Source organism: Protopterus annectens, chromosome 1.part1 (assembly GCF_019279795.1).
Source record: "Protopterus annectens isolate FY-2018-M chromosome 1.part1, PAN1.0, whole genome shotgun sequence".
In the NCBI taxonomy this organism is placed as follows: Eukaryota; Metazoa; Chordata; order Ceratodontiformes; family Protopteridae; genus Protopterus; species Protopterus annectens.
Window position 1 is genome coordinate 665064853 of NC_056726.1, and position 25830 is coordinate 665090682.

The following is a 25830-nucleotide window of genomic DNA, read 5'->3' on the forward strand; positions in this document are numbered from 1 at the left end:
TACTGTATGGTGTCCCTGTCCACCCTGTAATGCTCTACTATCTCCAAATCATTTAGCCCCTGGTAGATTACCCTTGGTCTGAAAACTCTTCTCCTCCTACAGTTCCTGAGGTGGTTATCAGCCTCATCCTCCACACCACCTTCAGTCTCCAACACATACTGATGAATCAAATCTATGGTGGCCCCTACCATGTACATTTTAAAAGTTCCCTGTCTGTTTACACCGATGGTGCAGAGTGTTTGGGAATACACAAGTGTGTGTGCGGTGCTTTCACACTTTATACAATTGTGCTTTGGAAGTTGCTGATGTCATCGGGCTGCAGGGTATCTTACTTGTGGGTTTCACAGCAGGTACTGCTATTGTGATGCCTGTGGTGTTGAATTACACTTGGCTGCCGTCATTCATCTATTGCCCTTTACTTCACTTTTCAACCCAATTCCCCTCCCATTGTCAGGCACACATCCAGCTGCCTGCTTTCATGTTTTGTAATTTCCAACCCAGGAATGTGTTGCAAAATGTGTTATGTAGCTGATCTACTGCAGGTTTGCTTTGTTCTGATGTGACAGTTTTCTTTTCTTAGCAGTATGGCAACTCCCCTTTCCTATTCTGCAGGTAGCTGCTGGCAGCCTTGTTAGCTGTCGTCAATGGTCCACTGTGAGTTCCTAGGTGTTAATTACTCATTTATACTCATATTACCATGCTGCAGCATTTCCTTTATTGTCTTCCCGTAACCTTCCTGTTTCAGCTAAGTTGCGTGCCGCTCGTGCCTGGTTTCTGGCTTTTGAGCACGTTTTCATCCACATTCACATGCATTTTGGTCACCTTGTGTGCTCTCAGATAAGCATAGCTATGGCTAGGTACACACCCCTATCCTGCGGCTTTGCTTAGCAACAGGCAACCCGGAGTACCCATGCTCCAATGTGCTTACAGCTACCAAGGCGCACACCTCTCATGATGTCATGTTTACCTCCTGGCCACTCCTCGGTGTTGTACCGCTGCACCGTGTGGTACATCCTTACACCGGTGGGACATTTGCAATTCAGTATTAATTGACTCATTTGCATGGCATTGACAACTAATTCCTAGTTACCGTGCAGAACACTGTCACAGACCCTTAGCAAACCTTGTGCCTTGGTTGTGGTGTAGCATGTGTACCACTGACTATTATGGTGAAATCATAATTTGTGTTACATTGCAGTTTTATGACATCAAAATATATTTTCCTTGTGGTCCCGTTTGCACATCCATGCACTGCAGTTGTATTTTGCGTTAGTGTGGCCATGACATTAAATGTTATTTTTTATGTGTTTTGCATGTTTTTTATGCCATTGGCTATATATTTAGCCATTGGCATATGTTAACATTGTAATACGTACGTTTGGTCCACTTTCATGGCTCCGATGTTCTGTTTGAAAAAAATGTAAACCGTTTTTTTGGTTTACATTTCTGCATGCTTACAATACACCTGCACCACTTCATGAATCGCTATATACCTTCATTTGCATGCTACACTGCTGTACATGGGGTAATTAGCATACAAGCGCCGTGAACTTTCTGTACATATTTTGACCATCATAATTCATCAATGAAAGTCAGTTGTTTGCACAATAAGTTTTAATGCAATTTAATGCACTGCATGCCATCTAGTTTACACCCATGGCCATTCTAATGTGCATTATTTATTGATTTTAAAACCCTGAAATAAAATACTGCGCATTACACAGCTTATAGCTTAATATTTCAGGCATCTATCTTTTTCTCTTGGAATCTGATCATTGTTCCTACCAATGTTAAAAGATATCAGGCCTTTATTCTATGCCATTCTTTACTCCACACAAATTTGAGAATATGATTCTGTTTTCTTGTTTCCTTTAATTCTAAAAGCATGCACCAGAAAAAAAAAATTAAGTGTAAGAGTGCTACTAATGAGAATAATGACATGACCAGGTAAAATATGTGTTGCAAGGCATATGTGTAAATTTGTGAGAATGCTGAAACATGTTAGCACCTAAATATGATTGAAGGAAATGAGAACTTTATTGAAATGCCCATTAATGACAAGAACCCACTGATATTTAAAGAAATGTAAAAAATATCAAGGATGATAAAACTGTTTTCCAGATGAAACCAATGGCTCAGTGTAAAGCATAGATTTGCAAATGGTTTTGCTAATGCAGAAGGCAATGCAGGTATTCTATTTCTTGAATGTGGATGAAATGTTCTATTGGTTAAGTGGGATAAATCACTGATTATCCCCCAGATTACCTGAGTTTCAAATGGAAACTCAGGTACTAGAAGAGACAGGTGTTGAAGGGTAGGAATGTGTAGACAGTGCCAGGTCACCTACCCCATGGTAAAAGGAATCCCAATCCAGTTGGCTGCTTCACCATATCCATGTGGAGGCTTGCAGGCAATGAAACTGCAGCCATTAACAGGGAATGTGGACTTGCCTTACCAGGCCAGATATGGTAGCCATCATTACCTTTTAGGTGGAACAGTCTCACACACAGGGAGAGCATAATAGACACTGGTGGTGAGGCTAGTACTTATGCCCATCAACAAGGGTTTAATTAAGGCATAAAATGTAAACATATTTGTCTGCATTGTCCAATCTGAGTGAGGATTTAAGCAACATCCAGAGCTACCAGGACGATGGACTCCTCCAGTTAGCTCTCACCCCATTATGGCTACACTCTGAGTGACAAATGAACAATGGTATAAGCTATAGTAGAATGCAGTAATGGTCCTGGTCTCATTGCTTCAGGGTTTCCATTGGGCTGGTCACTAGAATGTGAGATTAGGAATTTTATTTTGTAAAACACTACAATGTCACATGTCCCTGAACAGGTGTTTGCTCATTGATCAGTTGGGCAACTTGTTTGACAGTAAGCGAGCAAACATGTTTCAAGTTCCAATGTAAAACATCATTATATGTCTTAAAAAAAAACAGTAGAATAAGTGTTTATGAGCTCATACAGTTGCTGCTGCTCAATACAGTGCTGAGATTTGCAAGACTTGGAATCAATCTGGCTGTATGAAAACAAGATGTTTTCTTTTCAGAGATCTGATAGTTAGAAGCAGCAGCCTCAAGGTAGGGTCATGCAGGTACAGTACAGCAGCAAAGAAATCCAAAAGTGATAAAATCAAATATTCTTCTCAGCGATCCTGTCCTTGAGCAGTTATCCTTGAACTCATTGTGTAATCCTGTGGCTTAAACACAACACACAACCGATCATTATTACATTATTAACTTTTTTCTCTTCTTACTGTATAATATCTATGCGATGATGTAGATGTTTTCTGTCAGTTCTGGCTTTATCAGAACAGATAGAAAACATCAACATTAACATTATACAGTAAAAGGGGAAATACGTTAATCAACTGAACTTCACAAACATAAAGGCAGTCAAGCAGAGTAGTCATGCTGTAAGAAAAATAGCATTATGGACATACATGTCAGTCTAGTTGATAGATAGATAGATAGATAGATAGATAGATAGATAGATAGATAGATAGATAGATGATAGATAGAAATAGATAGATAGATAGATAGATAGATAGATAGATAGATAGATAGATAGACAGATAGATAGATAGATATACAGATAGATATCCATATAAAATCTACAGTGAATGAAAGTTGAATGAAAAAAAGTAAGTTAGAAAGATGGATGATGTTTTGCCTCTTTGCTTTAACAGGTGTACTTTTTTCTGAGACCATTTCAATTTGCATCTTCATTTCTGTTTTTTTTTTTTTTGTGAAGTGAGACTGGTAATTTGAATGTTTGTTGTGTTGCAGTGTTATTCTTATGAAAATGTGCTATGCTATGTTATTATTTTCTTCGGGTTAATTATTTGATGTCCCTTCAAACCTCGCAATATTTTAGCACATGAATTTTGGACAAAGCCAAAAATAATGGTGAAATAAAAACCCCAAATCAGGAACACATTTAAATATTACTCTTATAAACTTAAAAAGTTGCTAGAATAACTTGTTTTGCATTACCATGATAAGAAGTCTGAAATTCTAATGTCTGTCACAATACAGTGACTTCAGATTTCAATGATTTGCCAGAAAATTGTATGAGGAACAGACAAAAACAAAACACAAAAATCAGGTAAAAAATCTGATTATTCTACAAAATTGTGGATAGTTTAGACATGTGTTCCTTACATGTGAATTGTCTCTAGCAGCTTTGAAATAAAAAGAAAAGTTTACAGTTGCTAAACGTCTAGACAAAGGGAAATTACTGCAATATCAAATAGTACACAGGTGTAGCATATTGGAACGTAGGGGACATACTGCAATTTAGCAGGATAAAAAGCAACTGCTAGAAATCAGTACAACTAAAACTTAATTTAAAAGGAAAATTAAATGTTAGTATTTGGATTAGTGGGTCATTTTCACATAAATACAATAAAATGGTATATTAGAACAGAGAAAAATAAATTACAAACTTCAGTTAACTAACTGAATGAAATAAACAGTCCCTGGGATTCATGAAGCATGCGCCAGGCACAGGCGTAGCGTTGGTGTTTTAATGCCAAATATGGCCGCCGACCGATCCAGGTACGAGCTGTTTCCATGTGCACTACCAGCGTACACCAGAGCTGTGTCATCCTACAATCACTAGAATACAGTTTAAACATCAGCAAGATTATAACCTACTCAATGAATAATTTATTATAAAGAGTACTCATTATTCAGTTATGTTAAAAATCAGATAATAATCATACCTTTGAATAAATAGGCCCAACAAGGATCTCCATTCCAGCTGTTCTCTGAGAAAAGTACTTGGGATTACAACTTGAACAGTGATTCAGCTTCACACATTGCACTAACTAGAATAAACCTCCCTTGCATTTTAAGTAGTCTGATTAAATATCTGCCTTTACACATAAACTAAATAACTGGAATGTGTGTCCACCAGTTTAAACCTAGCTTGACCAGTGTGGTCCTCCTGGTGAAAGGAGTTGCGACCTGAGTGAGGGTAATGGCAAGGTGAGAATGGCCACGAGATTCAGTGTCCTTGGAATATCTATGAATCTACACGTCTAGAACTTTATAGTTGACAATACTCTATCCCAGGTAAGATGTGCCTTTAAGTATACCCACCAGCTGCCATGTGAAACTAAAATTCCCCATAGGCATCGCTATACTAATGGCAAACCGGAGAAGTGTCTCCCAGTCACTGCACATACCCCCTCAAACAATATTAAACTTCTCTGGACCACATTTAATACAACTTGAACATTGATTGCATTATCAGGTAGCAAACAACATTAGTGTTCATCCCTCCACAAAGTGAACTAGTTGTTACCTACATTCAGTGCTTTATAGAACTTAATATTTTTTTACTACCAGCTTACCAGTGTCCATAGCTCTCAACCTCTTAGCAGAAATAATCTGGACAAAGCCAAAAATAATGGAGGGACAAAGCCCCCAAAATAGGGACAAATCTGAAGTATTGTTCTTAGAAACTTAAAAAGTTGATAGAATAAAAGGTCTTGTATCATCACACAGTTTCTGGAGGATATGAAGTCTGAAACTCAAGTGCCTTCAGTGAATTCAGCCCTTACTAGTTTGCCACAAAAAACAAAAAAATTAAAACATTTCATGAATACAGATCAAAACCAAGAGGCAAAAATTTGGACATTCTGTGAAAATCTGGAATTTGAAAGGTATGTTAGTGCCATATGCTAGTCACCGCTTAAATATGCTCGAAGATAATGCTGTAGTGAAACCAAATTTAAACAAAGCATGAAAAATTAAGCATGTACTGAAAAAAAGAAAAGACAAATTATGAAGTCACATAGTTTACCATATGCTGCACCTCAGTCTGAAAAATAATTTAACCAGAGTATCAGTGGAATAGGCTAATTATCAGTGCTGTACTGGAAATATATTACAGGCATGTACTTTTATGATGCTGCATGGATGGGCATTAAGATTTTGACCTATACCTTATCTAACATGGACACCTGTAAACTGCACAAATATTTTTTCCGGTGTCTACTTTTTGAAAAAGAAGAAATGCAATGTTTTACTTTCACAAGAACATATGTACCTTAAGAATTTTACCTGACACAACCATCTTTATGAAACTGGAATTACTCCCTGTATTCTAAAAATTAAAGCAAACCTTTAGTGAGAATAATAATAAAAGGCAAACAAAATAGTTATTCAGATGATAAGTGACTGTTACGATAATCAACTCGGACTAGACAGCATAAATACTGAAATCTTTTCTCCAGGAGAAAAATTGTGTTTGTGATCAAAACAAAATCTGAAACCAGAAAATAACAGGTCAATACTGCCACCAAGTGGCAGAAGTGAAGAAATACTTACAATAGCTACACTAGGAGCTTTAAAACTGTTTGGTTTTATGCTTCATGAGTAGACACATTTTCTCCCATTCTCATCACTAATTGCCTAAGATGATACAGTTTTTCCTTATAACTTTAGCTGTTTATCAGTCATTCATGAAAATGAAATGTGCGGTAGGGTAATAGAATCTGGTCTCTATCAATGAACTGCAGATGGACACTTGTATTGAGTCATGCAGTGTCTCCCTAGCTGCTGGAAGAAGACAGTCCAGGGCTGTTGCCATCATGATAGGCTCAAATTAAATTCAGCTTTCTTTTAACTTCCATTACTCAGAAGTAAAAAGAAATAGATAAAGATACATTAAATCTATGACACTGTTAACAGTAATCCTTAAGATGTATGGTCTGTGGGTTATGGAAATCAAATAAGTCATATTATTAGATCCTGTGAAAGTACACTGTTAACAGTCCTACTTTCAGCATGTTTCCATTTTGAGGTGAGACATTAATGTAAGTATCAGAACACTTCAGAAAGCCTTAGATGTTCTACTTGCAGTGTCTCCAGGATTTATTGAGTTTTGAAATGCTATACACTGAAATTTTAAGAACTGTTTTGCTGTATCACTTTGAGAGCTTATTGGCTTACCTGAATCAATGCCTCTACAGTGGAGACAGTGGCTGTGCCTTATTCCTGTTTTGCACTAGCCAGGCATTTTTATTATGACTATGCATTGCTTTATCAACATATTTTTACAGCATTGACAAATAGCCTAATACCTTCATGGCATTTTAAATGGTTTTATCCTGTGCATTTCTGGAACACCTTCTTAATTCCTTGAATGGAAGATTTTGTATTTTTCCGTGCATTACCCTGCCAGCAGTTTAACTCATCATCTTTTCTGACTTTAAGATGGTGTTATATTTCTCTGAACCTTGATTGTTAATTACTTAATCTTGAATCCACCTTCAAGCTGCTTGATTTTTGGGGCATAGGATCATAAGAGGTTACCAGGCTAATGGCCCCGGGACCCTTACAACCCTAGCTAAGTTTAATCTGTGTTCTCAAGCATGTCTGGTTCAAGCAGACACTAAAATTAGCACCTATTGCCCCTGTCCAAGAGGGACACAGGTGGAACCCCTGGGATGAAATACTGGCTACCCATACAATCATCCAAATAATGCTTAAATAAGGCCAATGAGGGGCTTTAACATGAAAAGGAAGTTTGTTCCAAAGGTGGGGCAACCTCTGGGAGACAAATCTGTCTCTCCAGTAAGTTCTGTCAATGTCACATATCAGGTTAGAGTCCTTTGATCGAGTGACCCGTATGCCATTTGACTTGAGAATATGCAGCATTTCCATTAAAGCTGGGTCAGAGATTGCTCTATATGTAAGAAACAAATCACCTCTAAGCAGTCTGTATGACACAGAGTAAAGTGACAATGATTTCAGTCTGTCTGCATAAAACAATGCTTGAAGACCCTGAATTTTCTTTGTAAGAAACCTTTGTGGTCTCTCCAATTGCTACAGATGTTTGGAAAGGAACATACCAAAGAGATCATTATATTTTTTTATTGGCTTGATGAGGGAAGAGTACCGGGGGGGGGGGTTATAACCTCATTTTTTTCTGGAGGCAATGCCCTTATTTATGAGACGATCAATATAAAATGCCCTTCTTACCACTGTGGAGACATGGTGATCAAAGTCAAGGTTCCTGTCGACCTGTGTGTCCAGATCGCTCACCACTGATTGTGTGCTTAGGGTATTTCTATTGATGTAGTAGTTTGCAGGAACATCACCCTTGCTGAAGGGTATGATAATGCATTTATTGCATTAAGTTTAAGAACATGACTTTGGCACCAGTCAATAGTCTGTGCAAGACCTTCTTGCAGGATATTGACATCGCTAAGGGTTTCAATGATCACTCCTTGTTTGCAGTCATCAGCAAACTTTGTCAGCCACAGTCCTTTAGTTTTAGCCTGTACTTTGGAGAAGTAGATTCCAAACAGTAGGGGTCCTAGGACCGATCCCTGTGGAACACCACTAATTACAGGTCTGCTGGAAGAGGTGGAGTCCCCTATTTTGACAGTATGACTTCTATCAGTGAGCCAGTTTGCAACCCATGTGACAATATATGGGTTGATACCCAGTTTTTTAACTTCTCCAAGTCTTTTGAGTTTCTAATACCATGATGGGAATGGACCACTTTCTTAAGTCAAAGTATGATTAAAGTTCATGAAATTAGCATTGTTTCAATCTTTGATGTCAGCCAGAAGTGCTCTTCGCAGCACCTGCAATGTGCCCAGTAATGACTCTTTCTGCAATTTGTATGGAGTTACATGTATTACCACAGGGCGGCACAGTGGTGCAGTGGTTAACGTTGTCGCCTCACAGCAAGAGGTTCTCCAGTTCGATTCTCGGCTGGGGTGCCTTCTGTGTGGAGTTTGCATGTTCTCCCTGTGTTCGCGTGGGTTTCCTCTGGGTACTCCGGTTTCCTCCCACATTCCAAAGACATGCATCTGGAGTGTTTCTCCCTGGGCCTCTGCTGAAAACAGGCTCTGTGGAACCTAGTCAGACATTCCCGGTCAACAAATGTTAAATAAATAAAAAAAAATAAAATAAAAAATGTATTGGTAACATGTCTAAATATGATTGTCTACTTCTTCTTCTTTTGGCTTTTTCCCAGTTAGGGGTCACCACAGCAGATCACCTGTCCGCTCATGATTGGCAGTGGAGTTTTACAGTGTTGAGTTGCCAGCCCGGCACCCAACCTTCCACATAAGGCACACACATGCACACACTCACACCTAGGGCCAATTTAGAGTGTCCAATACACCTATGGCATGTCTTTGGGATGTGGGAAGAAACCAGAGCACCCGGAGGAAACCCACGCGACCACAGGGAGGACATGCAGACTCCGCACAGAAGGCAACCCAGCTGAGAATCGAACCGGGGAACCTCTTGTTGTGAGGTGGCAACGCTAACCGCTGCACCACCATGGCCACCCTAAATATGATTGTCTACTACTGTTGGAATTGTCTGGGTGTCTTTCGTCCACATTGCTCTCGTTTCTGCCTGCAAATCTTGATACAAACCTGTTGTATTAATGAACGCAAATTTGTATTTGAGGCTTCTGTCAGTTTTTCTTGTGGAACTATTTTTCTTTCCTCTAATTTCTCTCTTCATCTTTTTGTATATCTTGTGTCTGGAAATTCTGGGCTTTTTGTATAATACTAACAATACATAATTTCTTTGTTATCCTCAATAGTCCACTCTATCGTCTTTATGGCTTTTCTTTAACCTATCAGTTTTTGTGATTTTTGTGGACTGCTTCTTCCTTCTACAACAGAGTGGCTGTCCTCCTCCTCCTGGGCCTGACCTAGCCCCATTGTAGGAATGTTTCCATATTTTGAGGATTCTACACTGTCATTTTGTGCAGTCCTGGCAGCAGTGTGTTTACCAGGACAGGGCACTCTTTTATCCTGGGCCTTGTGCACCCAGCTATCTTTTTATTAAATTTTGACCTACTTCTGTCCATGATATATGTCATATAAAATACAGTCTATATATAGGTGTTGTCTTGGTAAGATTTTGTGAAAACCAGGGTCTACATCATACTCACCAAGACTTGAGGATGAATTCAATTTCAGTAATACTACTCTCCTTTGCTTGCTGACTTATCATCTCTCCATTTGGATACCCAGCTGAGTGAATTTATCAATGATGCCTGAGTAGGGCATTATGTCAAAGGCCTTGGCTAAGTCTAGGTAGGCTGTATGCACAGATATGCTCTTGTCTAAGACTTTGGTGACTGTCTCAAAGAAGTTCACCAAGTTTAACAGGCATGATCTCCCCTTGACAAAGCCAAACTGGGTGGGGTTGAGTGTTTGGAGATTTCCTATATCTTTGTTAATAAGGTCCATGATGATTTGTTCCATGACCTTGCAGATAAGACTGGTCAGACTAATGAGTCTATAGTTCCCAGGGTCTATGAATGTACCCCATTTGTGCAAAGGGATGACAGTAGCTGTTTTCCATTCCACTGGGATGAAGTCAGTGCTTAGGCTGTGATTGAAAAATGTGCCCAGTGGTGATGCTGATTACTGTTTTAACCCATGTAGAACACAGCCCGGGATGTTGTCTGGTCTCACAGATGCTGTATTTTTGGCCTTGGAGAGGGCATTTAGGACCTGTTCCTTGGAGAGACTTGGTGAGGGACAGATGTTAGGGATGCTTTGGGGTATATGCGGTGGGGGCAGGGAGTAAAGTTTTCAATGAACCTGTCAGCCAGCAGGTTTGCTATATCCACAAGTTCTGCACATATAATACCATTAACTATGAGTTCAGCACAAATCTGGGCCTTACATTTGAGGTTATGAATGTAACTAAAGAATGCCTTGTGGTTAGCCTTAGTTAGGGAAACTTATTTGGATTTGTAGTTAGCTTTGGAGGACTTCACTAGGAGTCTTATTTGCTTGTTTAAGTTGAGGAGGAAGTGTTTCTAGTTTTGAGACCATTCATTCCTACTCTTAGACAGAAATTTCTTTCTCCTGTTACATAGTCTATTAATGGTAGTTGTCCACCAGGCAGGTTTGTTTTTTCTTGAAGATCTTGCTTTGGTTCTAGCAGGTATGACAGAGTCAGCTCAATTGTACAGGTGCTTGTATAAAGCATAACTCGGCATAGGTGTCTGTTCCATCAGTGGGGGGCTATGAAGCTATTTATGCTATCATATAAGAGACTGTAATTAGCCTTGGAGAAGTTTTTTAGTCTAGTTGTTGCCGTGGGGGGGGGGGGGGTCTTGTGTTATATTTACTTCTAGTGAGACTGATTTGTGGTCAGATCTCACCAGAGATGGCCACATACTGGGGGTGGTGTAGCAGTCCTCCATGTTGGTGAGCATCAGATCCATGATGTTTGAGCCCCTTGTGGGTGTGTGACTACCTGGTCCAGGCATTAGAGTTAACGAAGTCTAGGAACCTTTGGGCAAGTGAGTTAGAACACATAATCGACCCAGACAATGGATGCGTAATTAAAGTCACCCAAAACCAGGGTGTTTGGTTGTATTTTGATTGACTCAAGTAGATCCAAGTAGGCTGAGTGGATGTCCTGATTCATGGAGGGGGTCCTGTACCTGGCAATGACATGAAGAGGGGTCTTACCTACAGTCAACTGCACCTGACGTAATTCAAGGGAATTGTGCTGTTTAGCCAGTCTTTAATTTAATTTAATATTCTTTAGTGAATATTGATACACCAACTCCTTTAATTCTCACACCTTCAGTTTGTGATCTGAATGTATGGGACGAAATGTAACCCGGTATTGTTGGGGTGTTCTCCGCAGCCTTAAACCAGGTCTCAGTGACTGCACAAATATCAGCATTTTCCAAGGTGAGGACTACTTCTATTGAGTGCAGTTCCTGGTTTAGACTCCTAGCATTTAGCAGTATAACCTTGATGTTGTTTTTAGAAGGTATTTTTACATTGGGAATTTTGTTCTTGTGACATTGCCTAAAAAGGTACTATGGGGGTGGCAAGACCCAGTAAGCAAAATCCTAGGGGTGACAGATGGAGACCATCTCTGGCAAAGCATCGAGGTCTGTCGACCATGTCATCCCAGGCTTACAGATGCTGAATCCCCTTTGAATGAGACCAGAAACTAAGCCAATTGTTGATGCCAATCATTTTTTGTTTGCATTGAGGTATTATCCTATGCAAATGTAAAATGCTGCTTAAGGCTAGAGAAGTACCTGCCTGAGACACATAATCAGAGAGCTCAGTCATGTCTCTCTTCATATAGTCCAGTGAGGTAAGTCTCAAGCTGTTCGCACAGACTCATAATGGTGCCTGTTGTTGAGAGACTTGAATGCGTGTGTGATGTGCTGGCACCTGGCAAATGACAGACAGCTGACCGTGATTTTTTCCTTAGCCAGCCGGTAAGAAGGACATCTGTGTGTCTCACAATTGAGTTGCCTATGACTAAGATGTTTGTTTTTGTGTTGTGCCCTAGGGGCTTGATTGGTGAGACACTGGTGTGTGATATATTATGTGTACCATGTTCTGCAGAGGATGTATTATGTGACTCTTGCTTGTGTTTGTGTTTGGGAGGTCTGTTATGTTTAGGTAAGCTTCTCGTAAGGACCTCTGAATATGTAGGTTTATGTGTTGTTGGTTTGGTAAGTGCAGGAGGTGAGGTGTGCATGCTGACAACCTGTTTAGTATCAAATGAACTGACTGGTGAGTGAGGGAGCCTGAATTTGTGTGGACTAGAAGAAGAAGGTTGCCAGTGTACATGAGGCAATTAGTACATTGCCTTAGGATGCCCATGTTGACCATGCTGACTAGAGAAACTGTGGGAAACTGTCCATCCATAATGCTAGGTAAGTTGATATGGTCAGAAAACAGTGAGAGGACAGGAAGGACCAGGTAAAGTAGATGATAGGAGAAGTGGACAAAAAATGCAAAGTGCTAGTGGGTAGAATCTGTGTTGGTACCTCAGGAGCTTCACTGAATGTATCACCTGTCAGTGAGAGACAACGGAAGAACACACTGATGGAGCACCAGCAGAGTACTAAGAGAAAATTTGCAGGCAGAAGTGTTTGTGTCTATAACTGCCAGTGCTGGCCATGTCTGGTCGGCAGTGTGCGATAGGCAAACAAGTGCAAATCCACCCAAACACAATGCTTATGTAGCTAACAAGAGCAAACTGATTTAAATAAATTAACCAATAAAAAGCTCAAAACTGAGCCGTATTCCAGATATCTTCAATCAGATGAGTTCTAACTGCACACTTCTGCCAATAGGGTGCAGGGTAACTCTCTCCAACAAAAGATGGCCTGGTTTAGTGCTCAGGTTATACAAACAGAACTAGATTCAGCAGGTCTGAATCTAGTCTATACTACAAAGTACAACAATTTCAGTAAAAACAGTTCAAATAAGTAGTGATACAGTAAAAATGTAGTTTCAAAGTGCAATATACTGTGAAAATTTCTACTTAAGTTTTGCAAAGATCAGCAGATGGCTTGGATTGATCAGATAAATACAGCAGAGCAGTGTTGGTTGCCAAACTCTGTGGAGCTTTGCTAAAACAAGTGCAAACCTGTGCAATTTGGTGCTTGTGTAGCAAACAAGAGCAAACTGATTTGAACAAATTAACCAATAAAAAGCTCAAAACTGAGCCCTGTTTCAGCAACCTTCAATCAGATGAGTTGTAACTGCACACTCCTGCCACCAGAGTGCAGGGGAATCCTCTCCAACAAAAGATTACCTGGTTTAGTGCTCAAGTTATACAAACAGAACTAGATTCAGCAGATCTGCTATTCTATGCTGCAACAAACAAAGTGCAATAATTTCAGAAAAAAAAAACAGTTCAAATAAGCAGGTGGAATAAGCCTTCAATCAGCAGCTGCCAGCTCAGAAGGGCAGAGGCTACCCACTCCTCCCATAAGAGTGTAGACCACAAGTCTTCTTAATGTAAAATAACTGACCTGAAATCTAAGCGCTTAAACCAGAACTAAGATAATTTTAGAATAACAGGCACACTAAGCCTTCAACCAGCAGTTCCTAACTTAGAAGAATCTAAGCTACCTCTCCTGCCACAAGAGTGTAGACTACAAACCTTTTTAATGTAAAACAACTTGCCTGAAGCCCAAGTGCTTAAATCAAAACTAAAAGGTTTAGAATAGCAGTTACAATTTAATCAAGCTACTAACAAGCAGTAATAAATGCAGCAGAATAAATGCAATTGAACACTTTTAAGAACAAGCAGCAAAGGCAAAATAAAGTAATACAGTAGGAAGAAACACAATTACAGTAAAATCAGCTGAATAAAGTGCAATTTTTGAAAGTTAAATGGGAAGGGAGGAAACACACGATAATTCAAGGGTAACAAACTGGGTCTATATCATAACATCTAAGTCTAACAACTTTGAATGTTATAATATCGAACCCAGTAGAGTGAAACACCAGAATACCAAACAGTCAGAAAAACAAATTTTTTCCCAGGGAAAAAATTTGCTGTTCCAACAAACATACACACAACACAAGCACACCAAATTAATAATACACACACACACACACACACACACATACACACACACACACACACACTTCAGAAAACCCTACACTAAACCATACATACACCACTATTTATCCACTTACCTTAACCCAACCCTAACCCTAAGGTCCGTCACTATCGCACACTTACCTTACCCGCTCCCTAATCCTAACTCACCTACCTCACCCTAACCCTCATGTCCACACAATCGCACACTTACCTGACCCACGCCCTAACCCTAACTCACCTAACCCATGCCCAGTTGCACACTCACCTTCGTTCCCATACTTACATTAACCCAGTCCGTAACCTTTTCTCCACAGTTGAGGAAATAGCGAAGCTGCAGAAACAGCCCACTGAATACTTTCCCTAGGAAAGTATTCAGTGTTCTGCAGCTTCTCTGTTTCCAGCGTTCACTCTACTGGGTTCAATATTATAACATTTGAAGTTGTTAGACTTCGATGTTATAATATAGATCCAAGAAACTAAGGGGGTGGGCCTTCCCAAATGATCTGTCTGTACTGAGTAGAATGAACTGATGAGATGGGACTGGGAGGACTGTCTAAATTCAGATTCATAGTAGGGGTGGGCAACTTAAAAGCCACCAAGTTTAAAGGGGTATTATCTTGTTACTAAAATCACATATCTACCTTGGAACGAAGCTAAAACCCTGTCACTCACTTAGCTAATGACTTCCCTTTTTGTGACATCACTCAAGGCATTCTAACAATCTCACCCACAGCATTACATTTCTTTAAAATGGTGTGCAAACCTCTATTCCAATCCTGCTTTTGTTCCCTCTGGAATAAAAGACTCAGTGTTTGGGTTCCCTGCTTCATACCGTGCTGCCTATTTCTTAGCGGGTTTTTTTCTGAGTTGTTTGGCGTAATTATTAATACAGCAATTACATTGTTTTTACAGGTGTAAAACAACTGTCGTTAGTACTGCTTTTCCATAAGTGCCAGGCTTTGGGGGGGGGCAAAGCCCTAAATATAGGGACCAACTTTAAATATAGCTCTTATAAACTTAGAAAACTGTTAGAATAACAGGATTTATGTCGGCAAGCATTATGTTGAGTATTTTGTGATACATCTTCCTTGAACAAGGGGGTAGGACTAGAATCCTGAGTATGTGAGAGAGAATTGGGTTATTATTTTACAATCGCTCGGGCTAAGCATCTGCTCAGTGAGTGTAAAAATAAGCATAACAGAAAAAAACGTGTGCACAGGTATGTGTATGTCTATGTTTCTGTCTGCATATGTGAGTGAATGTGCGTATGAAAGCAGAAGAGACTGTGTGTATGTGAGAGATTGAGACAGAGTGAGAGAGATCTTGTGTGAGTGAATGCGTGTATGAAGGCAGAAGAGACTGCGTGTGTGTGTGTGTGTGTGTGTGTGTGTGTGTGTGTGTGTGTGTGTGTGTGTGTGTGTGTGAGAGAGTGAAGAGTGAGAATGAGCGAATGATCATAGCAAGAAATCTGCAGAAACTACCTCTCAACCACTTAGAGAAAGAAATTTGGACAAAGCCACAAATAATGGGGGAGGTATAAAAATACAGACACTTTTTAAATATTGCTCTTAGAACTTAGAAAACTGTTAGAATAACAGGATTTATGTCGGCAAGCATTATGTTGAGTATTTTGTGATACATCTTCCTTGAACAAGGGGGTAGGACTAGAATCCTGAGTATGTGAGAGAGAGATTGGGTTATTATTTTACAATCGCTCGGGCTAAGCATCTGCTTAGTGAGTGTAAAAATAAGCATAACAGAAAAAAAAGTGTGCACAGGTGTGTGTATGTCTATGTTTCTGTCTGCATATGTGAGTGAATGTGTGTATGAAAGCAGAAGAGACTGTGTGTATGTGAGAGATTGAGACAGAGTGAGAGAGATCTTGTGTGAGCGAATGCGTGTATGAAGGCAGAAGAGTGTGTGTGTGTGTGTGTGTGTGTGTGTGTGTGTGTGTGTGTGTGTGTGTGTGTGTGTGTGTGTGAGAGAGAGAGTGAAGAGTGAGAATGAGCAAATGGTCATAGCAAGAAATCTGCAGAAACTACCTCTCAACCTCTTAGAGAAAGAAATTTGGACAAAGCCACAAATAATGGGGGAGGTATAAAAATACAGACACTTTTTAAATATTGCTCTTACAAACTTAGAAAGTTAATAGAATAATCAGGTTTTGCATTAGCATGAATTTTCTGAAGGATATGAAGTTTGAAAATCAAATATCTGCCATTATTTTCTGACTTCAGTACTTAATAATTTAGCAGTGATTTGCCAGGAAACTACAATTTTATGAGAAATGGACTAAATATATGAGAAAAAAATCTGGACATTTTGAGAAAATCTGGACAGTTGAGAGCAATGGGACAAAGCTATAAATAATGGGTGGACAAAGGCCCAAAGATAGGGGCAATTTTTAAATATTGCTCTTACAAACTTAGTAGATAGAATACCTTTTGCATTAGCACTGTATTAAGTCCGAAACTCAAATGACTCTCATTTTTCTGACTACAACCCTCAATGATTTCCCAGAAAACCATACCTTTATGAGAAACAGGGCAAAAACATGAGGCAAAAATCTGTACAGTTGAGAGGTATGCTTGTGTACCTCTCCTCTTACTTCAGGGTATCTGGATAAGCCTAAAATTAACAGTAGACAAAGGTCCAAAATCAGAGCAGATTTTAAATTGAAATGATTTATGTTCTGAAGTGTGTGTGTGCGTGTGCGTGCATGCATGCGTGCATGTGTGTGTGTGTGTGTGTGTGTGTGTGTGTGTGTGTGTGTGTGTGTGTGTGTGTGTGTGTGTGCGTGCGTGCATGTGTGTGTGTGTGTGTGTGTGTGTGTGTGTGTGTGTGTGTGTGTGTGAGAGAGAGAGAGAGAGAGAAAGAGGGGGGAGATAAAGCATTGGAGGCAGCAGTGAAGAATTTTGCATACCTCTGGATGTTTCAGCTGAAGAAATCTGGATAAAGCCTAAAATAAAGGGGAAACAAATGCTCAAAAATAGGAACAGATTTTAATTATTGTCCTTATAAAATGACAAACTTGCTTAAATAAAAGGATTTGTGTTAGCATGAATTTTCTGAAGGAAATAAAAGTCTGACACTCCAATGTACTTCATTCTTTAGTGCCTTCAATCCCCAGTGATTGGCAACAAACCAAACAGTTTAGGAGTGAGGGACCAAAAAATAAATACCTGGATATTTTTTTAATTGTTATACTTTGGGTGTAAAATGCTTCCTCCAGCACCATTTACATATACTACTTCAACAGCAAGTTTGAAACATTAGGTGGAGGCACTGTTTTATTTATTTATCTGTTAATTTATTTTACATTTGTTTACTGGGAAAGTCCCACTGGACAAGAAGTCCTTTATCAACAGAGGCCTGGGAAGAAAAGCTCCATATTTTACCGTAATAGGAAAAGTGGTACATATATACAGTGTTACATGATACAGAGAATACAATTACAATTTAAACAACCAAACAGTTGAACAATTTTCACTTAGCATTCCCATACAATATTATTGATTAAGACAGAATAGAAAAGATAAAGAATTTAGCACAGAGTTTGAACCTAGAAAAAAAAACTTGACAGACATTGCATATTTAATTTTTAATTTCTGCAGCTGCTGGTAGTAAGTTTATAACAACTGGGGTTGATGTAGGAGCAGATCAATAAATTAGATAAGTGGGTTTTTAGTAGTTTTTTTTTTTTTAATTTGGAGTGCTGGTAGCTGATCTTATGTTTAGAAGCAAGGAATTCCAAATTTTGCCTATACAGTTTGAGTAGAAGGAGTCACCCAAGTATCACACAAATTATATTTGACATCAAAAATATATATAAAAAAATAGTAATAAAAAAATAAGTAAAACACAACAATTGTACAGACAGGCCATTCTCTAAGTGCAATAATGCCCTCCAGGGTGTGTGTTATTGTGTAAATAACCCCTTTCCAGGGTTGTAGAGGTCCTCCACCTGCTGCGTCGGGCCTTAGAACTCCATTGGTTGGGCATTATTTACACAATAACATACACCCTGTTGGGCATTATTGCTTATGTAAATTACATAGAGTATGGACGACCTGTAGATTGGCACCCTGACTGGAGAAAGAACGTTCTCCAGCAGGGAGCAAATGTATGGGTAATGCCTGCTGAAAAATTAGTCTGCTGCCTCAAGGCAAGACCTCATACTGAAAGTAACCATTCACAATTAGTTTACACTAAAAAAAAAATGTAAAACTGTTTTATCGAGTATAATAGTAAACGAGACAGACAAGTGTGCGTGAGTATGTGTGTTTGTTTCTATTTGCATGTGTGAGTGTGTACTTGTATGCATGAAAATGGAAGCGTGTGAACGTATGTGTGAGCGCGAGAGTGTGTGGAGAGTGAGATCACACTGTCAGTAGCAGCAGTAAAAAGATTTGCATACCTCTTGACCTCTTAGCTCAAGAAATATGCATAAAACCTAAAGTAAAGGGGAACAAGGCTCAAAATAGAAACCTATTTTAAATATCGCTTTTATGAAATCACAACCCTCCCCTCTAATCCCCTCCTCAGATCCAACCAGGCAGTTATACCTCACATCTTGGTTATCACCAGGTCTACTTGACTAAGTAATGCACCCATCCTACATCGTTACTAATTGAATCATCCCTCCTTACACTCCTGCTTACTCTATAGCTATTAATTACGTCTGCATCACAATTTGCTTCCTTCCTTCCAGTATACCGCTACTTTATCATCTTCTTTAACAGAACCAACATGTTTCTAACTTTTCTCTACATGCCTTCTATGCTTCTGCTTTACCTTCACACCTCCTAATAATACCCAACTGACACATGAAACTCCATCTCCAACATCCATTCACCCTAATGTCTTTGCTCAACCCTCTCACTCATTTCCAATTTCCCCACCCATCTTTCCTCCAAATATTGTCCTCCCCAAAAATCAAATTTCTTTTTCCCTTCAAACTTCTCTAAGAAGTAAAGTTAAGTACTTCATCAGCTACCCTTTTCACTGCCATGTTAACCCCCTCCTTAAAACTCTATTACTATCAGATGATATTTATCATAATCCAGGGCCAAACTCTCCCTCCCCTTTCAGTAACTCAACTGATAGCACTTTCCCTAAGAAACAGATATATATTTTACTCAATGAATATTATAAGTGTGCTGAATAAAGTCAGTGAATTTTATGCCTGGACCTCCACTCATTCCCCAGATATTGTTACTCTTACAGAAACTTGGCTAAAACCTCTGAACTCTGATAAAGACTTTCTCCCTCCAGGGTATAACATACTCCAACTAGACCACCACACACACAAAAAAAGGGGGGAGGAGTAGCAATTGTCTACTCGAACCATCTTACTCTCACTTTGCTAGACAAATAAACCCCATAATTTCAGCCTGCAGAACTCTTAATTGCCAACCTAATTCTCAACAATCATCTTAAAATTACTGTAGCCACCATTTATATACTCCCTGGTGACAACAACCCCCTACTTGAACATATTCTGTCCTGGCTTACTCAACACATACATAATGAAGCCATCCTCCTAGGGGATGTCAATATAAACTGTCTGTCCCTCTGCTCACCTAACTCCACTTTAACTATCAACTTGCATGGCTTTGCACAGCTTATCTCTACACCTACCCATGCTAATAAAATGCCCAACTCCAGCTCACTTATTGACTGGATATTAATCTCAGACCACATAAATATCACAACCCTAAAACACTGCCTGACTCCCTAAGTGATCACTCTCCAGTAAAAGTAATAAGATACTCTCCTCTCTTCTCCAGACCACATAGATACATTGAATCATGTAAGCTATCCAACTTTGACCCTGTAACTTTTAATAACTTCCTCTCCAAAATAAATTGGACTTTTCTGACCAATCTCTCTCCAGGTGAAGCAGTAGACACATTCAACAAAACGTATTCTTAACTCACTGGCTCCCTTACTCACCATACATATCAAATCTAGCATAAGCCCCTGCCTGGTTAACTAATGTTACTTGCTCCTTGATGAAAACAAGAGATAGAATGTGGACAACCTGGGTGAAAACTAAGCTCCCCATTCACTTATAGAAGTATAAAGAACTCAGGAACCTTGTAAAAAACATATAAATAAAGACAAAAAAGATTTCTATAATAACCCATACACATCACAAAGATTAAATCCCAAGAAATTCTGGCACTCAATAAATCAAATACTTCACCCAGGTAACCCCTCATCCCTAATCCCTGCCCAAGAAAACACCCAAAGAGACTGCCACTATCTTCAATTCCTTCTTTATTGAATCCATTAGTAAGATGATAAGTCCTGCCCTCTCTAATTCTGACATGAAATATCCACCAGATCCCCCCTCCAGTCAGACCCCTACTAACATATTTTTCCCTTAAACCAATACCTACCAACTACAGGAAACCTCTTCTTCATAAACTAAAGCCCTGTTCTGCATCTGCTGATAATCTGCCTCCCTACTTCATTCAGATAGCAGCAGATGCTCTAGCTCTCCCAGTCTCTCTTCTGAGAAACCAGTCAATCTCTGAATCTAAAGTCACCTCTATTTGGAAAGAATTTTAAACCCTTCCTATACATAAATTAGGTCACTCCACTGATATCATGAATTTCAGATCCATAGCCATCCTGACACCTCTCTCAAAAATATTAGAAAAATGTATGCATAAGCAAGTCATTAAACATCTATTACAAGAAAATTTGCTCACTCCCACACAACATGGCTTTTGCCCAAAATATAGCACCACTGCTGCCCTTCTTTCCTTTATTAGCACTATTTCTCTGGCTAGGGACAGCAATAAACTAGTGTCATGCTTATTTCTAGATCTATCTAAAGCATTTGATACAGTCTCCCTCCCCTCTCTTCTGGACAAACTCACTAACGTTAATTTCTCCACCTCTATCATTGCCTGGTTTCCTAGCTACCTTACAGACCAACTTCAATCAGTAAAATTGCTCTCTGCTCTCTCACCTCCTCTCCCTATCAAAATGGGTGCTCCCCAAGGATCTATTATTAGTCCCCTACTCTTCAATATTTTTAATAAAGAACTCTACACTCCAACCCTCTGCCAACCCTCAACCAATATGCGGGTGACTCTACAGTCATCTCCATTGCAGACACCCCCACTGACCTACATTCTATTACCCAGAATACCTTCAGCTCTGTTGAGTCTTGGCTTTCTAAAAACAGCTAATTCTAATTTCCAAAAACAACCTCTTACTTTTTCTTCCCAAAACCCTACACAACCTTAAATCCACTTTTGATATAATCTTTCTAAATAAAACACCAATAATAGTTGAACTCAACACAAAACTTCTTGGGGTCATAATAGATGACCAAATGAAATTTGATTTACTTGCTAACAATTGTATAAAGAAAACCTATCAAAAACCTGGCCTCTTATATAGAAATAAAAAGTTCCTATCAAACACAGCTAAAATCTCCCTCTCTCATGCCTGTCTCTACCAAGCTTACTATACAGCTCTCAGATCCTCTCCAACATCCAAACCTCTCTCCTAACTAAGCTGGAGAATACCTATAACAAAGTGGACAGATTTGCTGCAAATCAGAGCTACAGATCTCATCACTGCCTCTCAGTAAAACACTTGAACTGTCTGGAACTACCCCACCAGCTTCTTCTCTCTCAGCTTCAAACTGTCCACTCTATCCTGTACCAGCCAAACTTCTGTCCCAACCTGTCTCCTCTAATCTCCTTCTACACTCCCTCTAGAACTCTTCGAACCTCAGACCAGAACCTACAACAAATATATAAACCTAAGAGCAAAATTGGTCAAAACCTCTATAGCTACCACCCTACCATCTCTTGGAACAAGCTCCCATTGGAAATTAGATCACTTAATCAACTCAATGAATTCACAACAGCCTCCAAAGAATGCCTTAAAGTCTATGGTCTTGCCACTGCACTCATTCTCCATAAATTGTCCCTCACCAATTGTAATCTTAATTTTCTGCCTTTTACTGGATCAATTTCTGTTTAGTGTTAACTCTGACATATTAATAACTAATTATTCTGTACTTTTTATATAGCCTCTTTTGTAACATTCACCACCTTGACTGTATTTTTAACTTTGTATACTGTATGATAAACCTGCATACTGTTTCCTGCACATATCCTAAGTGTAACGTGAACTACAACTCTGTAAATAGTCTCAGTGCTGTGCTGCTTCTAACTTTAAAATTGCTAATGTTTTTGATTTTTTTATGTAAATTTGTGGAACTTAAAAATGGAACCTACAAATGCTAATGTTTTGATTTCTATGTAAATCTGTGGAGCTTTTCTCCTCGGGTCTCTGCTGAAAAAGGGCTATCAGCTAAGATGGACTAACCTGGTCAACAAATGTAAAATAAATAATAGGATTTGTGTTAGCATGCATTTTCTGAAGTGCAAGTGTGTGTGTGTGTGTGTGTGTGTGTGTGTGTGTGTGTGTGTGTGTGTGTGTGTGTAAGAGCGAGAGAGAGAGAGAGATTGATGTAAAACTGGCAGCAGCAGTAAAGAGGCTCAAGAAACCTGGATAAAACATAAAATAAAGGGGGAACAAAGGCTCAAAAACAGGAACCGATATTAAATATTGCTCTTATAAAATTAAGTTGCTTAAATAACAGGATTTTTGTTAACATAAATTTCTTGAAGGAAATAAAGTCTGAAACTCAAATGTATGTCATTATTTAGTGACTTCAGTCTCCAATGACTGGCGACAAACCACACATTTTAAGAATAAGGGACCCAAACATTCATAGAGTATTATTAGGCTAATGATCCAGGGGCCTTTCTAAGTCTAGTAAAATTTTCTCGAAAGAATACTGATGTCCTGCATCCAAATAGGACATTGAGGACCAGGCATTTACAAGCTACCTTGTCAATTTCCTATTCCCCATTCACTGGTCTAGGTTGCACTTCACCTGGATAATAGATGAACTCAGCTCCACATGGATGGGAAGCCTGTTCCATAGGAGGGGCAGTCTCTGGGATGCATAGTTGTCTCCAGCATTTTCTGTTTAAGTCCCAAATCCCCGACTGCAGCCCAGGTGACCTGAGTTTAAGCAGCTTATGCGCTAGATGGAGTTGGCAAGAAGGCTGAGTGTACCTATTGTGGGGAATATGGACATTGCTAAATGTCTCTCCAGTGGAGGATATAGAGCTCATTGAAAATATTCCAGGCTGGGGTGGGCAGGAGTACATGGGGCAGGGCACACACTGAGGATACGTACCATTGCCTGCCCAGCCTAACACTGATGTTAGCATTTAAGAGAGGGGCCCAGGATGAAGGGGAAAAATGGCCATCTAGGATGATGACATTACTCCCAGACCCAACCTCACTTCTCAGCTGAGTGTAAAATCAAGGACTCCCTCTCCCCATAAGCTGAGACCCTGAATATGAAGGAATAAATGAATCAATGTATCAACAGATGGGTGGTTTGATAGTGAGTGCCAACTGAAAAAAAAAATAATAATTTATATGACTTGGTTGGGGGCACAGCAGTGTGAGAGCTGTGAGTACATTTTTGAAAATCTTAGCTACACCCCTAGTAACAAATAAATGCAATCCAGCTAGTAAAACACAGAATCACAGGAAAATAAGTTTAGTCCTGTCGGTTTGCTTGAAAGGGGGTCTGAAAGATAATCGTGAAGGGAAGGTTGGGGAAGGTTGTTGTAAATTACTGTCATTAAAAATGCACATTTAAGAAGATGACTGCAGTAGTATGTATGTACGTAGATTTTGGTTTGGCAGTCTTATGATTGTTCAGTGTATTTTGGTTTTAGCTGATCTGCTTGCAGGGGAAACATTGCAGAGCTGGCTGGGGAAAATAGTCTGGGTTAGGGCTTGTTGTCTGAATTTTTTTCCCTTCAGGACTTGTGTAAACATTTGGCTGTTAAGGTGTCCTTGAATATTCAACCATAGTAGCTATGGCTTGCATCACTTTATCTCCATTGTGTCCCCTGTATTTTGATATTTTGGTGCAATTTATTTATAGATTTATTATTGGCAGGGCAGAGCACTGAGCCACTTGCTGTTCTTTCATACTCCCTTAGTTCTGTCTGATTGAATAGTTATAAGTGATAAACTAAGGAGTTTTGCCAAATAAAAATAGCATCAACACAGGAAAAGATCTCCAGTGATATACAACATGACACGTTTATTTAAAACTAACATAATTTTTAAGTAAACATGTCATGTTTTAGATCAATGGAAACTTTTCCTGCGCTGGTGCTGTTTTTTTTTTTTTTTTTTTTTTTTTTTTGGGGGGGGGGGCCAAAACTCTATGGTTTATCTGTGGTTCATTGCCCAGCTCCTATTTATTTATTAGTTATAAGTCATACTATGTGACTGTGTATTAAATTGAGATGTGTTTTGGGGGTAAGCCTCATTGTGTATTTACATTGTATGACTCGAGGAAGCTGTACATAACACAGTTTGTGTTTGTATTTGTTATCTGTGTTAGAGCACTGATACAAAAACACATATCTCAGTCTCACCCTGGGTATAAAAACTATGAAAGAATAAATATTAACAAAAAAAACCTGCAAAAGTGTGATATAATTAGACTGCACAAGAAAGGTGCAGACTCCTTACATCCATATTATAAGGGCATGGAACAATCTAAGGTATAAATACAATTGCATAGTCTGGGTGTGCAGGGAGATAAGGCAATAGTTACAAAGCATGGATACAAGCAATAAAGTATAGAAGTAAGAGTAAGGACTGAACAGAAAGAAAAGAAATCAGAAGAAAATGGAGGTACTGCAGGAAGTTGACTGAGAAAAAGTAAATTGGAAGGCACAGAGATGGTAGGAACAGGGCTAGAGGGGAATGGTTGTGGACATAAGAATAAAGAGACTTGAAAGGGCTGAGGGAGTACAGATAACGAAGGTTGAACGGGTTGGAAGGAAAAGTGAAGTTAAGGACTATAGTGATTAGTCAATGGATGGTGGATGATAAGCATAAATATTTGGGGGTTTGGGTGGAAATGTGGAGGTTAGGTTACATTAAACTTGAGTCGAAGTGGCACTCTCCTACTTTTGAGAGATCCCGTTTTAAGTCTTTTCTGAACTGGGATAGTGTATCTGATTCTGTAACATTTCGGGAGAATCGTGCCAGAGGTCAGAGGTTACTATTGAGAAGCTGTGGTTACTTTACTTCCTAGTGGCAAAGATAGCAAGAATAGTGGGGACACAATCCAGATGAGGCCTAAGTTTGTAGGCTCTGTCTAAATTTGAATCGCCCTGCTAGATAAGTGAAGAAATTCTGATTTATTTTAAATAGCAGCATGCTCAAGAATAGATGTCCTCATCTTTGCTGTACTGGGAGACAGTTTTTTTTTTTTTTTGCTACTATGCTTTAATAAACTATTTTATTGGCAGTTGTTGCAGAGAAGTAATAATTTTCATTGATACTGAGGCAATTATTGG